We start from the raw sequence: 12,265 nt of genomic DNA, 5'->3' as shown, positions 1-12,265 counted from the left end.
GACCAATGACCTATTGACAGCAAAACGTAATGGTGACCACTCTCTGCTTATTCTTCTTGACCTCTCTGCAGCCTTCGACACTGTTGACCACCATCTCCTTCTCTCTATGCTCCATTCAATCGGCCTAATTGACACTGTGCTTTCCTGGTTTTCTTCCTATCTTTCTGGCTGCTCATTCAGCGTATCATTTGCTGGCTCCACATCTTCTCCTCTTCCTCTCACAGTTGGGGTCCCTCAAGGTTCAGTCCTTGGCCCTCTTCTTTTCTCCCTCTACACCGCCCCAATTGGAATGACCATCAGCAGATTTGGCTTCCAGTACCATCTTTATGCTGATGACACACAACTATACACCTCATCCCCTGAGCTCACCCCCGCTGTACTACAGAACACCAGTGACTCCCTGACTGCAGTTTGCAATGTCATGTCTGTGTCGCGGGCGGAGGGGACGCGCTCGCCACGCTTGGGTCCGGGGCTTCTGCTGCTAATCGGTGGTTCGAGCGGTGGCCCGGACCCGGGGACTCGAGCAGCGCTCCTCGTCCACGAGTGAAAAGGGGGTGATTTGTTTAGGGAGATAGTTTGTGACGCCACCCACGGGTCGTGGTGATTTTTGGCACCACCTCTGCTGGTGACGGGGATCCCGGGAGCGATGGTAGGGAGCAGCTAGGATGTTGTCCCCTCCGTGGGTAGGGGTTGGTGATCCCGGGGCCCGGTGGTGTAACGGGGAGGCTGGATGGCTGGGGTGCAGGGTTGCAGGGGCAGCGCGTCGCGGTGCCGGATGGCACTGGTGTACTCACTCAGGTAGTCAATGACAGAATCTCTGGTAAACCAAATGGCTGGATGGACGAGTCCCGCAGCTGGCTGCAGTGCTTTAGTGCTCTCCCCGGACAGTGTGATGGTGGCTGTCTTTCCCTGCACCTTTTTAGAATGTTCTGACTCCTGTGCTTGCCCACTGGTATGTACAATATAGACACTGCACTCTCTATTCAAAGAACGAGGTATATAAAGACCAACAAAGTAGTTTTAGTTCAAAAGGTTTTTTGTTTTTTTTAATTTTTATATTTTCAATGCTATAAGGCAATAAAAGTGATTATAATACATATGGTGGGGACGTTTCGGCCATAACACTGGCCTTCTTCACGCCGTATTACACTCCAAAGAAGTGGGGGAAATTGGTTCCAATAGATGCAGGGAGTGTGTACAGAGAAATATAGAGTAGGGGGACACCCTAGGTATTATTTTTCTATTGGTCACAGAAGAAAATTCCTGGTGGATAAGGTGTCTCAGGGTATGTTTGTTCTGGAAAGGTCTAGTGAGTGCATCAGCAGAGCATTTTAACTTATGGTTTCTTGTAATAATGCGCAACCTTAATTCAGTATTTATTGGAATAGTGTAGGGACCTAGTCTGAATTTAGTATTTTCAGATACGGGCTCACATTTTATGTCCTTATTGGACTCCACATGTGAAATAAAGCTAAAGACATGCACTGAAAAGGTCTTTGCAATGTGTAATTCCTTTGAGCCGACGTTTCGGCCATAACACTGGCCTTCTTCACGCCGTATTACACTGGAAAAAGGGTAAAAACAAGACAAAATCAATATACATGAAAAAAAGAGGGAAAAATAAAAGAAAAGGGGTTTTTTTACATATAATTACATATATACATTTTTTGGTAGTTGCTTAATAGTAAGGAATCTTAATCCATGTCAATATTAGTTCCTTGGACGTATATTATGCAACTCTATACAGTAAGTTACCATAGATGTATTAGAAAAAGAAAGGATAATAGCAACAGTAGTGAAGGTGGCAATATAGCACCTACCTCCAAAGAAGTGGGGGAAATTGGTTCCAATAGATGCAGGGAGTGTGTACAGAGAAATATAGAGTAGGGGGACACCCTAGGTATTATTTTTCTATTGGTCACAGAAGAAAATTCCTGCAAATAAAGGTAGATAGGGTGAGATTGGAGTAGATGGAACCCCTGACTAAGGTAAGTATACCCAGGTGAGCATACCTGGTGGATAAGGTGTCTCAGGGTATGTTTGTTCTGGAAAGGTCTAGTGAGTGCATCAGCAGAGCATTTTAACTTATGGTTTCTGAAACATAGGAAAAGAGTCAATGTGGTTTAAACAGATAGATTCTCAGTTTAATGCCAAAGGTGTTTTGACCAATTACCTTGTAATAATGCGCAACCTTAATTCAGTATTTATTGGAATAGTGTAGGGACCTAGTCTGAATTTAGTATTTTCAGATACGGGCTCACATTTTATGTCCTGTAAGGCAGGGAACATAAGCTGTTAGGAAGTGCATTGTAACTATAGTAGAAGGTTAACAAGGAGCAGGTGGTACCTTATTGGACTCCACATGTGAAATAAAGCTAAAGACATGCACTGAAAAGGTCTTTGCAATGTGTAATTCCTATAAGACAAAATGGACAGAGCTGATTCAGAATGAACCAATGCACTAAATGCCACTAGTGTAGAAAATGGGGATATTATACCTTTGAGCCGTTCAGGATATAATCCACCACTTGTAGAGAAAGAGAGTATGCAGAAATACACTTTCTATTATCTGGAAGAGGTAATACGCAACAGGGTTGGATACAGGTACTGGGACATGTAAATCCTGATATACTGAAGCAGTTTTGACTTAAAGCACATTACCTGTGTGATCCTTAAGCAGGAGATGTGTGCAGGGCGGTTTAAGGTGTCCCTCTATGGGATGGAAAGTCGGATTAGTGGAATGCAAGACAATGGTAAAGAAAGTGATCCGGTTGGAGGGGTTGTGATGTTGCGTCCTACCTTAGAAGGCCGTCTTCCCAGACTGTGGCTGCTGCAAATGGGGACTGTGTATGCCGGCTATTTACTTCCGAAAACCGGAAGTCACGTCAGACGCCGGCGCATGCGCAGTAGCGTAGTGCGCTCGTGTTAGTGCAAATACGGTACCGTTAGGTATGTATTAGGGGAGCCGGCACCTGCGCAGTTAGCAATTTTCTGTACTTAGTGAGATAATCGTACTGGGAAGACGCTTATTCCTTCTATGTAGATGTTTTTGTGTATTCAACTGGTAAGAGGTTACAGGCTAAGAGAGGAATAGGAGAAGGCAGGCATAGTACAGGGGCAAGTGTCTGTATTGAATTATGTACGGCACATATACAATAGTAATTGGAACACAAGGAATATATACGCTGTGAATAGAAACACAGACATAGGCAAAACCTAGCATGGGAAATATGACATCATAGTATCGTTTATGCGTACTCCATAAAACTTAGAAGCAAAAGGTTAATACACAAAGTAAAAGGGTCCCAATATGCTACGTAGTGCAAGGACAGTACAGTGTCTATAAAAATCTATTGTGGTGTTAATCTATACATTACCATCTAATAGAGAGTGCGCAGTGAAGACAGAAGTGGTAGTAGAGGTTTTTCTTAGGTTTTCTGTAAAAAATAAGTAATCAGCACTTAGTTATGTCATAGACAACGTTTTATAGATGTATACACTTTAAGTGGGCCAATCTATTTCTCTATTGAGCCCTTTGGGTGCTAGAGTTTCGAGTTTATAAATCCAGAAACTTTCCCGTTTTTTCAGAAGCTCTATGTGGTTACCGCCACGTCTAGGTCTGAGCACTCTATCAATAACCTGGAACCGTAATTGCGCCACACTGTGCCTGGCCTCATGAAAATGAGAGGGGATGGGAAGCCATACTTTCCCACATCTAATCGTGGATTTGTGGCTGGCAATTCTGTCACCTACATGCTGTGTGGTCTCGCCGACATATAGCAAACCACAGGGACATTTGATTAGATATATCACAAAGTTGCTTTCGCATGTAAAATGTTCTTTGATCTGGAAGCTTTTGCCGGACCTGGGGTGTACAAAGTGGTCACCCTTGATGACGTTTGAGCAAGAGGCGCAACTGAGGCACGGAAAGGTGCCAGTACGTTTAGGCGCCAGAAGTGTTTGGGTATTGAATTTATCACTACCCACATCTGCTTTAACCAGGGAGTCTTTTATGTTAGGTGGTCTCCTTTTGCACATTAGTGGAGGAAGAATGAATGATCCTATATCTGGGTACGCCTTTTTAAGCAGTGGCCAATGTCGATGGATTATATTGTATACTAGGGGCATGGAGGGGTGATGTGTATGTACAAATGGGATCCTGTCATACTTGATTGTCTCCTCCCTCAAGGGAGTAGGAAGAAGTGCCCTTTCCTTCTCTGCTCTAAGTAGGGTCTCGGGGTAGTTCCGTGTCAGGAACCTCTCAGTCATTTCTTCTAGTCTCTGTTCTCTGATGGTATCATCTGAGACTATACGGGTAATCCTTTTGAATTGCGACCTCGGCAAGCTATTTTTAATGGATTTTGGGTGGCAGCTGCTGTACAGGAGCATGCAATTACGGTCCGTGGGCTTGCGGTATAGGTCAGTGGATAGAACACCGATGTCATCTTTTCTTATATATGTGTCAAGAAAGTTAATTTCCTTTGGATGGTAATTCAGTGTGAATTTAATCTCCGGCCATACACTATTGATATATTTATCAAAGTTTAGTAAGCTTGTAATGTCACCCTGCCAGATGCAGAATACATCATCGATGTAACGGACCCAGAGAAGGGCCAGTTCATCGAATGATGGATAAGAATAAATGTATCGATTTTCAAAAAAGTCCATGAAGAGGTTTGCATACGCCGGGGCTACATTAGATCCCATCGCGGTCCCGTGGCATTGGATATAGAAATCATCCTTAAATAGAAAATAATTCTCATTTAGGACCAGTTCTAAAAGAGCCATGATGAAATCAACTGTGCCCTGTTCAAAGTTAGTGTTGTCCAATGCCATTTTGGTGGCCTTGATACCTTTAACATGTGAGATAGAAGTATAAAGGCTGGCAACGTCCCATGTACAGAGGAGGTTGTTAGGGGATATTGAACCTAAGCTTCTGATTTTTTGGAGAAAACTATTTGTATCCAATATATAGGACCTGGTCTTTTTGGTCAGAGGGGTAAGAATTTTTTCGAGGTAGATGGAAAGGGGTGAGAGGATGGACTCAGTGGATGCTACGATAGGTCGGCCGGGGGGGTTGGTGAGTGACTTATGTATTTTGGGTAGTACATAAAAAACAGGAGTTATGGGATGTGTTTTAGTTAGGAAGGAACGAGTAGAGGAATCAATAATGCCTTTGTCTTGATAAATGGTTAGCAAATTCTGAATTTTATGTTGGATTCTGAAAACCGGATCGAATGGTATCTTTTGGTAGGTGGAAGTATCATCAAGTTGGCGTTTCACTTCATTTATGTAGTCATGTGTATTCAGAATCACAATAGCCCCTCCTTTATCAGCCGGCTTCAGGGTTATCATTTTATTGTTCCTCAATGTTGTGATAGCCATTTTTTCAGATTTACTGATATTGCTATGTGTCGGGTAAAAACCCAGTTTGTGTTCATGGATATTGTCTTTGATATCGCGGTCGACCAGTGATATAAAGGTTTCTACTGCATGGTTGGTTTTGGGTGGCATAAAGGAACTAGGATTAAACAGACCCAGTGTTCTAATATTGGTCTCATTAGGTGGTGCTGGTGGGTTCCTAGCTTGTAAGGAATTAGTGCCAAAGTGAGTTTTAAGTCTAATGGATCTGTAGAACCTCTGAATATCCTTTTCCAAGGAAAAAGCATCCCAATTGGGTGTGGGGCAAAAAGTGAGCCCTTTATTCAATACAGCTAATTCGTCTGGTGCCAAGGTGTAGTCAGAGATGTTGATGACTAAATTGGGACCCTTACCTGTGATCGCAAGGTCATTGCCCAGTCTCCGCCTCCCCCTCCTCGACCTCCTCGTTGGTTTGTTTTTCTTTTCCCAAGTCCTAAAAAAGGTGCTGCACTTGTATGGCTGCCACTGGATTCGCTTCCAGATGAGGCTGAGTGATAGTTCGGTGGTCTTCTCCATTGGCGTACGTTGTTTGTTTGCCAATCTTTCCATCTGTAGACTCTATTTTGTAGATAATCGTCAGTATCTCTCTGAAACTTCTGTCTTTTCTTATCCTCTAAATTTTTCTTAAATTCTTTCAGGGTATCGTCCGCCTTCTTTCTGAAGGTGGCAAGGTCTCCAGGGGTCAGGCTATCTGCTAGTTGGGATTCTATGGTTATTATTTTGTCTTTAGACTCTTTAATGGCAATTTGGAGGTGTTCAATAGTTAGGACAATTATATCCAAAGAACATTTGTTCAAAATTTGTTGGTACTTTTTACAATAGTCCTCGTTGTTTGAAAAAAGAGTGGGTCTCAAATTGCATCTAAGGCCCCTGGGGATACGACTTTGTCTGAAGTATTCTGCTAGGGTGGTGCAGTGGAGATCGAGGGAAATTAGTGTGCGATTCTCCTTTTCCCAATCTCTAGACCTAACCTCTCTAATTGGGGTCTTAAGGAATTCGGTAGAGTTAGTAACTTGGGATAGTATATTGTTACAGGTAGTATCATCGTATGCAAAAGTGTCCAAAGACATGGAAAAAAGCTGGTGCAAGACACCAAGAACAGTACGTTAACTAAAAATATATGGTGTGCACTCAGTTATTGGAAAATTTTGAGGTGCTAGTGAGTGGACCGAGGTCCAGACTATCATGTACAATATAGACACTGCACTCTCTATTCAAAGAACGAGGTATATAAAGACCAACAAAGTAGTTTTAGTTCAAAAGGTTTTTTGTTTTTTTTATTTTTATATTTTCAATGCTATAAGGCAATAAAAGTGATTATAATACATATGGTGGGGACGTTTCGGCCATAACACTGGCCTTCTTCACGCCGTATTACACTCCAAAGAAGTGGGGGAAATTGGTTCCAATAGATGCAGGGAGTGTGTACAGAGAAATATAGAGTAGGGGGACACCCTAGGTATTATTTTTCTATTGGTCACAGAAGAAAATTCCTGGTGGATAAGGTGTCTCAGGGTATGTTTGTTCTGGAAAGGTCTAGTGAGTGCATCAGCAGAGCATTTTAACTTATGGTTTCTTGTAATAATGCGCAACCTTAATTCAGTATTTATTGGAATAGTGTAGGGACCTAGTCTGAATTTAGTATTTTCAGATACGGGCTCACATTTTATGTCCTTATTGGACTCCACATGTGAAATAAAGCTAAAGACATGCACTGAAAAGGTCTTTGCAATGTGTAATTCCTTTGAGCCGACGTTTCGGCCATAACACTGGCCTTCTTCACGCCGTATTACACTGGAAAAAGGGTAAAAACAAGACAAAATCAATATACATGAAAAAAAGAGGGAAAAATAAAAGAAAAGGGGTTTTTTTACATATAATTACATATATACATTTTTTGGTAGTTGCTTAATAGTAAGGAATCTTAATCCATGTCAATATTAGTTCCTTGGACGTATATTATGCAACTCTATACAGTAAGTTACCATAGATGTATTAGAAAAAGAAAGGATAATAGCAACAGTAGTGAAGGTGGCAATATAGCACCTACCTCCAAAGAAGTGGGGGAAATTGGTTCCAATAGATGCAGGGAGTGTGTACAGAGAAATATAGAGTAGGGGGACACCCTAGGTATTATTTTTCTATTGGTCACAGAAGAAAATTCCTGCAAATAAAGGTAGATAGGGTGAGATTGGAGTAGATGGAACCCCTGACTAAGGTAAGTATACCCAGGTGAGCATACCTGGTGGATAAGGTGTCTCAGGGTATGTTTGTTCTGGAAAGGTCTAGTGAGTGCATCAGCAGAGCATTTTAACTTATGGTTTCTGAAACATAGGAAAAGAGTCAATGTGGTTTAAACAGATAGATTCTCAGTTTAATGCCAAAGGTGTTTTGACCAATTACCTTGTAATAATGCGCAACCTTAATTCAGTATTTATTGGAATAGTGTAGGGACCTAGTCTGAATTTAGTATTTTCAGATACGGGCTCACATTTTATGTCCTGTAAGGCAGGGAACATAAGCTGTTAGGAAGTGCATTGTAACTATAGTAGAAGGTTAACAAGGAGCAGGTGGTACCTTATTGGACTCCACATGTGAAATAAAGCTAAAGACATGCACTGAAAAGGTCTTTGCAATGTGTAATTCCTATAAGACAAAATGGACAGAGCTGATTCAGAATGAACCAATGCACTAAATGCCACTAGTGTAGAAAATGGGGATATTATACCTTTGAGCCGTTCAGGATATAATCCACCACTTGTAGAGAAAGAGAGTATGCAGAAATACACTTTCTATTATCTGGAAGAGGTAATACGCAACAGGGTTGGATACAGGTACTGGGACATGTAAATCCTGATATACTGAAGCAGTTTTGACTTAAAGCACATTACCTGTGTGATCCTTAAGCAGGAGATGTGTGCAGGGCGGTTTAAGGTGTCCCTCTATGGGATGGAAAGTCGGATTAGTGGAATGCAAGACAATGGTAAAGAAAGTGATCCGGTTGGAGGGGTTGTGATGTTGCGTCCTACCTTAGAAGGCCGTCTTCCCAGACTGTGGCTGCTGCAAATGGGGACTGTGTATGCCGGCTATTTACTTCCGAAAACCGGAAGTCACGTCAGACGCCGGCGCATGCGCAGTAGCGTAGTGCGCTCGTGTTAGTGCAAATACGGTACCGTTAGGTATGTATTAGGGGAGCCGGCACCTGCGCAGTTAGCAATTTTCTGTACTTAGTGAGATAATCGTACTGGGAAGACGCTTATTCCTTCTATGTAGATGTTTTTGTGTATTCAACTGGTAAGAGGTTACAGGCTAAGAGAGGAATAGGAGAAGGCAGGCATAGTACAGGGGCAAGTGTCTGTATTGAATTATGTACGGCACATATACAATAGTAATTGGAACACAAGGAATATATACGCTGTGAATAGAAACACAGACATAGGCAAAACCTAGCATGGGAAATATGACATCATAGTATCGTTTATGCGTACTCCATAAAACCTAGAAGCAAAAGGTTAATACACAAAGTAAAAGGGTCCCAATATGCTACGTAGTGCAAGGACAGTACAGTGTCTATAAAAATCTATTGTGGTGTTAATCTATACATTACCATCTAATAGAGAGTGCGCAGTGAAGACAGAAGTGGTAGTAGAGGTTTTTCTTAGGTTTTCTGTAAAAAATAAGTAATCAGCACTTAGTTATGTCATAGACAACGTTTTATAGATGTATACACTTTAAGTGGGCCAATCTATTTCTCTATTGAGCCCTTTGGGTGCTAGAGTTTCGAGTTTATAAATCCAGAAACTTTCCCGTTTTTTCAGAAGCTCTATGTGGTTACCGCCACGTCTAGGTCTGAGCACTCTATCAATAACCTGGAACCGTAATTGCGCCACACTGTGCCTGGCCTCATGAAAATGAGAGGGGATGGGAAGCCATACTTTCCCACATCTAATCGTGGATTTGTGGCTGGCAATTCTGTCACCTACATGCTGTGTGGTCTCGCCGACATATAGCAAACCACAGGGACATTTGATTAGATATATCACAAAGTTGCTTTCGCATGTAAAATGTTCTTTGATCTGGAAGCTTTTGCCGGACCTGGGGTGTACAAAGTGGTCACCCTTGATGACGTTTGAGCAAGAGGCGCAACTGAGGCACGGAAAGGTGCCAGTACGTTTAGGCGCCAGAAGTGTTTGCCCACCGGTAGTCCGCTCCCCGGCGTATAGGTACCGAAGGAGCCCGTTTTGCCTGCAGGTGCTGGCCCTTGGATCTCTAGGCTATGGCGGTGGCTGTATATCCTCACGGTGTGGACTGTTGCCTTCTGTCGGGTCTTGGTTGTTGGGAAACCCCTGGGGTTCCGGTCACACTCGGATTTGATCGTTGTCGGCGTCTCCAAGCCTAGTCGGGGTCAGATGGTCCTGCCTGTGTGCTTAGCTTCACTCCACTCCCTGCTTCGGTTCCGGCGGGCCACCGCCTGACCCTGGTACTACGGTTTTGCAGAGATCCACTAACTCCTGCAGACGGCCACCACCGTCTGCCAACCTTGCTGTTTGTGTCTGGGCCCCTACCCATACACCGACAGTTTCTGACCTCTCACTTTCACTGTCTACACAGATCTCTGTCTCTTTTCCCGCCTCCAGACCTGTGAACTCCTCGGTGGGTGGGGCCAACCGCCTGGCTCCGCCCCACCTGGTGTGGACATCAGACCCTGGAGGGAGGCAACAAGGGTTTTTGTTTGACTGTTGTGACTGTCAAGGGGAGGGGGTGTGTGTGGTGTTATGTCTGTGACTACCTGGCTAGGTATCTGGAACTTAACCTTTCCAAAACTGAACTACTTCTATTCCCTCCATCTTCCAATCTCCCTAAACCCTACATCTCCCTCTCTGTGTGTGGCACCATGATAACTCCTAGGCAGCAGGCTCGCTGTCTGGGTGTTATACTTGACACCGATCTGTCCTTCACCTCCCACGTACAATCTCTTGCCCGCTCCTGCCGCTTGTGTGGCGCCCTGGACAAGCCAGGACGTCACAGGTACAGCAACAACACACCCCACACCCCGGTAAGGAACACCAGAGTCACACACAAATCCTTGTTGCCTCCCTCCAGGGGCTGATGTCCACACCAGGTGGGGTGGAGCCAGGTGGTTGGCCCCACCCACCGAGGAGTTCACAGTCCTGGAGGCGGGAAAGGAAGAGAGAACAGGAAGGGAAAGTGAAGTAGAAGGAGTGAAGTGGTAGGACCGTGTCCGGGTACGTGGCCCGGGCACAGAAACAGCAAGGTTGGCAGACGGTGGTGACCGTCTGCAAGCGAGGCCGACTGACGCACAATCGTAAGGACCGGGGACGGGCGGTGGCCCGCCGGTACCGAACCGGGGAGCGAAGAGAAGCCAGCAATACTCGGCAGGGCCTACGAACCCCGACCAGGCTTGGAGTCGCCGTTAAACCGGTCAAATCCATCAGCGACGGGAACCTCTGGGGTTCCCAGCAGCAAAGACCCGACTAAAGGCAACCGCTCAACCGAAATACAGCTACCACCACAGCTAGAGTTCCCAGGGCCAGCGCCTGCGGGCAAAAGGGGCTCCTCTGGCAAATACACCGCCGGGGAGCAGGTCACCGGTGGGAAGCCGAAATCACGTCAAAGGTGCAGGGAGAGACAGTCACCGCCAACCTAACGGGAGTGACCACCGCAGCCATCTGTGGGACCCGTCCATCCAGCCGTTTGTTTCACCAGAGACTCAGTGTACGTTACTGGCTGAGTGAGTACCACCGTGCCGTCTGGCACTACGCTGCCCCGCGACCCTGCACCTTCCCTACTCCTGCCATCCAGCCTCCAGTCACCATCACCATCACCGGGCCCCGGGACCACCAAAACCCCCCTACTTACGGAGGGGAGAGAAACATCTCGGCTGCTCCCTGTCATCGCTCCCGGGATCGCCGTCTAGAGCAGCGGTGGTGTCCCAATTCACCACAACCGTGGGTGGCGTCACAGACTACATCCCCAAAACCAAACCATCGCTTTCACTCACGGGCGAGGAGCGCCGCTCGATTCCCCGGATCCGGCCCACCGCTCGAGCCACCGAGCAGCAGTACCAGCAGCGCCGGACCCGAGCGTGGTGAGCGCAGTGGCCCCCTCCCCGCCCGCGACACTTGCACCTCAAGAACATCTCTAGAATCCGCCCCTTTCTCACAATGGAAATGACAAAAACCCTCACAGTGATCCACTCCCGCCTCGACTACTGGAACTCTCTATTAATTGGTCTTCCCCTAACTAGACTCCTCTACAGTCCATCCTTAATGCAGCAGCCAGGGTCACCTGGAGACAACACTAGTAACCCCAAGGGGGAATTACTGAGATGCCATAACGTCATTAAAAACAATTCTTTATTATTTTTATCATTAAAACAAAATAATGACAATATTCGCTAGCAGAAGTAGGGCAATGAAAATCACAAATGCAACCCTCCTAACAGGGGGAGGGGTCGGTTCAAGCACGTCGATGCCACCGGTATAGGTAAAACAAACTTAATGCCCGAGATGGCGTTATTAACTGGTGGAGATAGATACAGCCTGTAGGTTCACTAGTTTCCCATTATCCACAGCATATTGTGGGGAAATGCTCCATGAATAATAAGTAGATTTATTCCATATAGGATTTGGTGTGGGTAATATTGTTGCCTCTGTGTAATCCTGCCCTGGATACTCCAGGTTGGAATAAATTCTTTTACTCTTTTGTGAGGCATTCCCCCACAGGCTACTCTCTATGGCTCAGATGGGCCGAACTAATGTTATCAGCACTGTGCTGATCTTTTGAGCGTACATTGTGATGATTAATTTGTCATTAATGGTAA

General features: G+C 45.0%; 1 protein-coding gene and 2 long non-coding RNA genes across 3 annotated transcripts in view; 1 reads left to right on the top strand and 2 right to left on the bottom strand.

Annotated features, from left to right (window-relative positions):
• The window catches only part of LOC142297313 (uncharacterized), a 145,307-nt gene that overhangs the window by 25,196 nt on the left and 107,846 nt on the right, over window positions 1-12,265 (top strand). The window lies entirely within an intron of this gene.
• Window positions 2,018-2,416, bottom strand: LOC142295612 (uncharacterized). Its single transcript, XR_012751502.1, has 3 exons — window positions 2,348-2,416; window positions 2,174-2,271; window positions 2,018-2,094 (listed from the first exon to the last, which is right to left on the bottom strand). It is a non-coding gene; the product is annotated as an uncharacterized LOC142295612 (long non-coding RNA).
• Window positions 7,669-8,067, bottom strand: LOC142295611 (uncharacterized). Its single transcript, XR_012751501.1, has 3 exons — window positions 7,999-8,067; window positions 7,825-7,922; window positions 7,669-7,745 (listed from the first exon to the last, which is right to left on the bottom strand). It is a non-coding gene; the product is annotated as an uncharacterized LOC142295611 (long non-coding RNA).

This window comes from Anomaloglossus baeobatrachus, chromosome 3, assembly GCF_048569485.1.
Source record: "Anomaloglossus baeobatrachus isolate aAnoBae1 chromosome 3, aAnoBae1.hap1, whole genome shotgun sequence".
Lineage (NCBI taxonomy): Eukaryota > Metazoa > Chordata > Amphibia > Anura > Aromobatidae > Anomaloglossus > Anomaloglossus baeobatrachus.
Note: the sequence above shows the minus strand (reverse complement) of the source record. Positions and strands in the feature narration are given on the sequence as shown.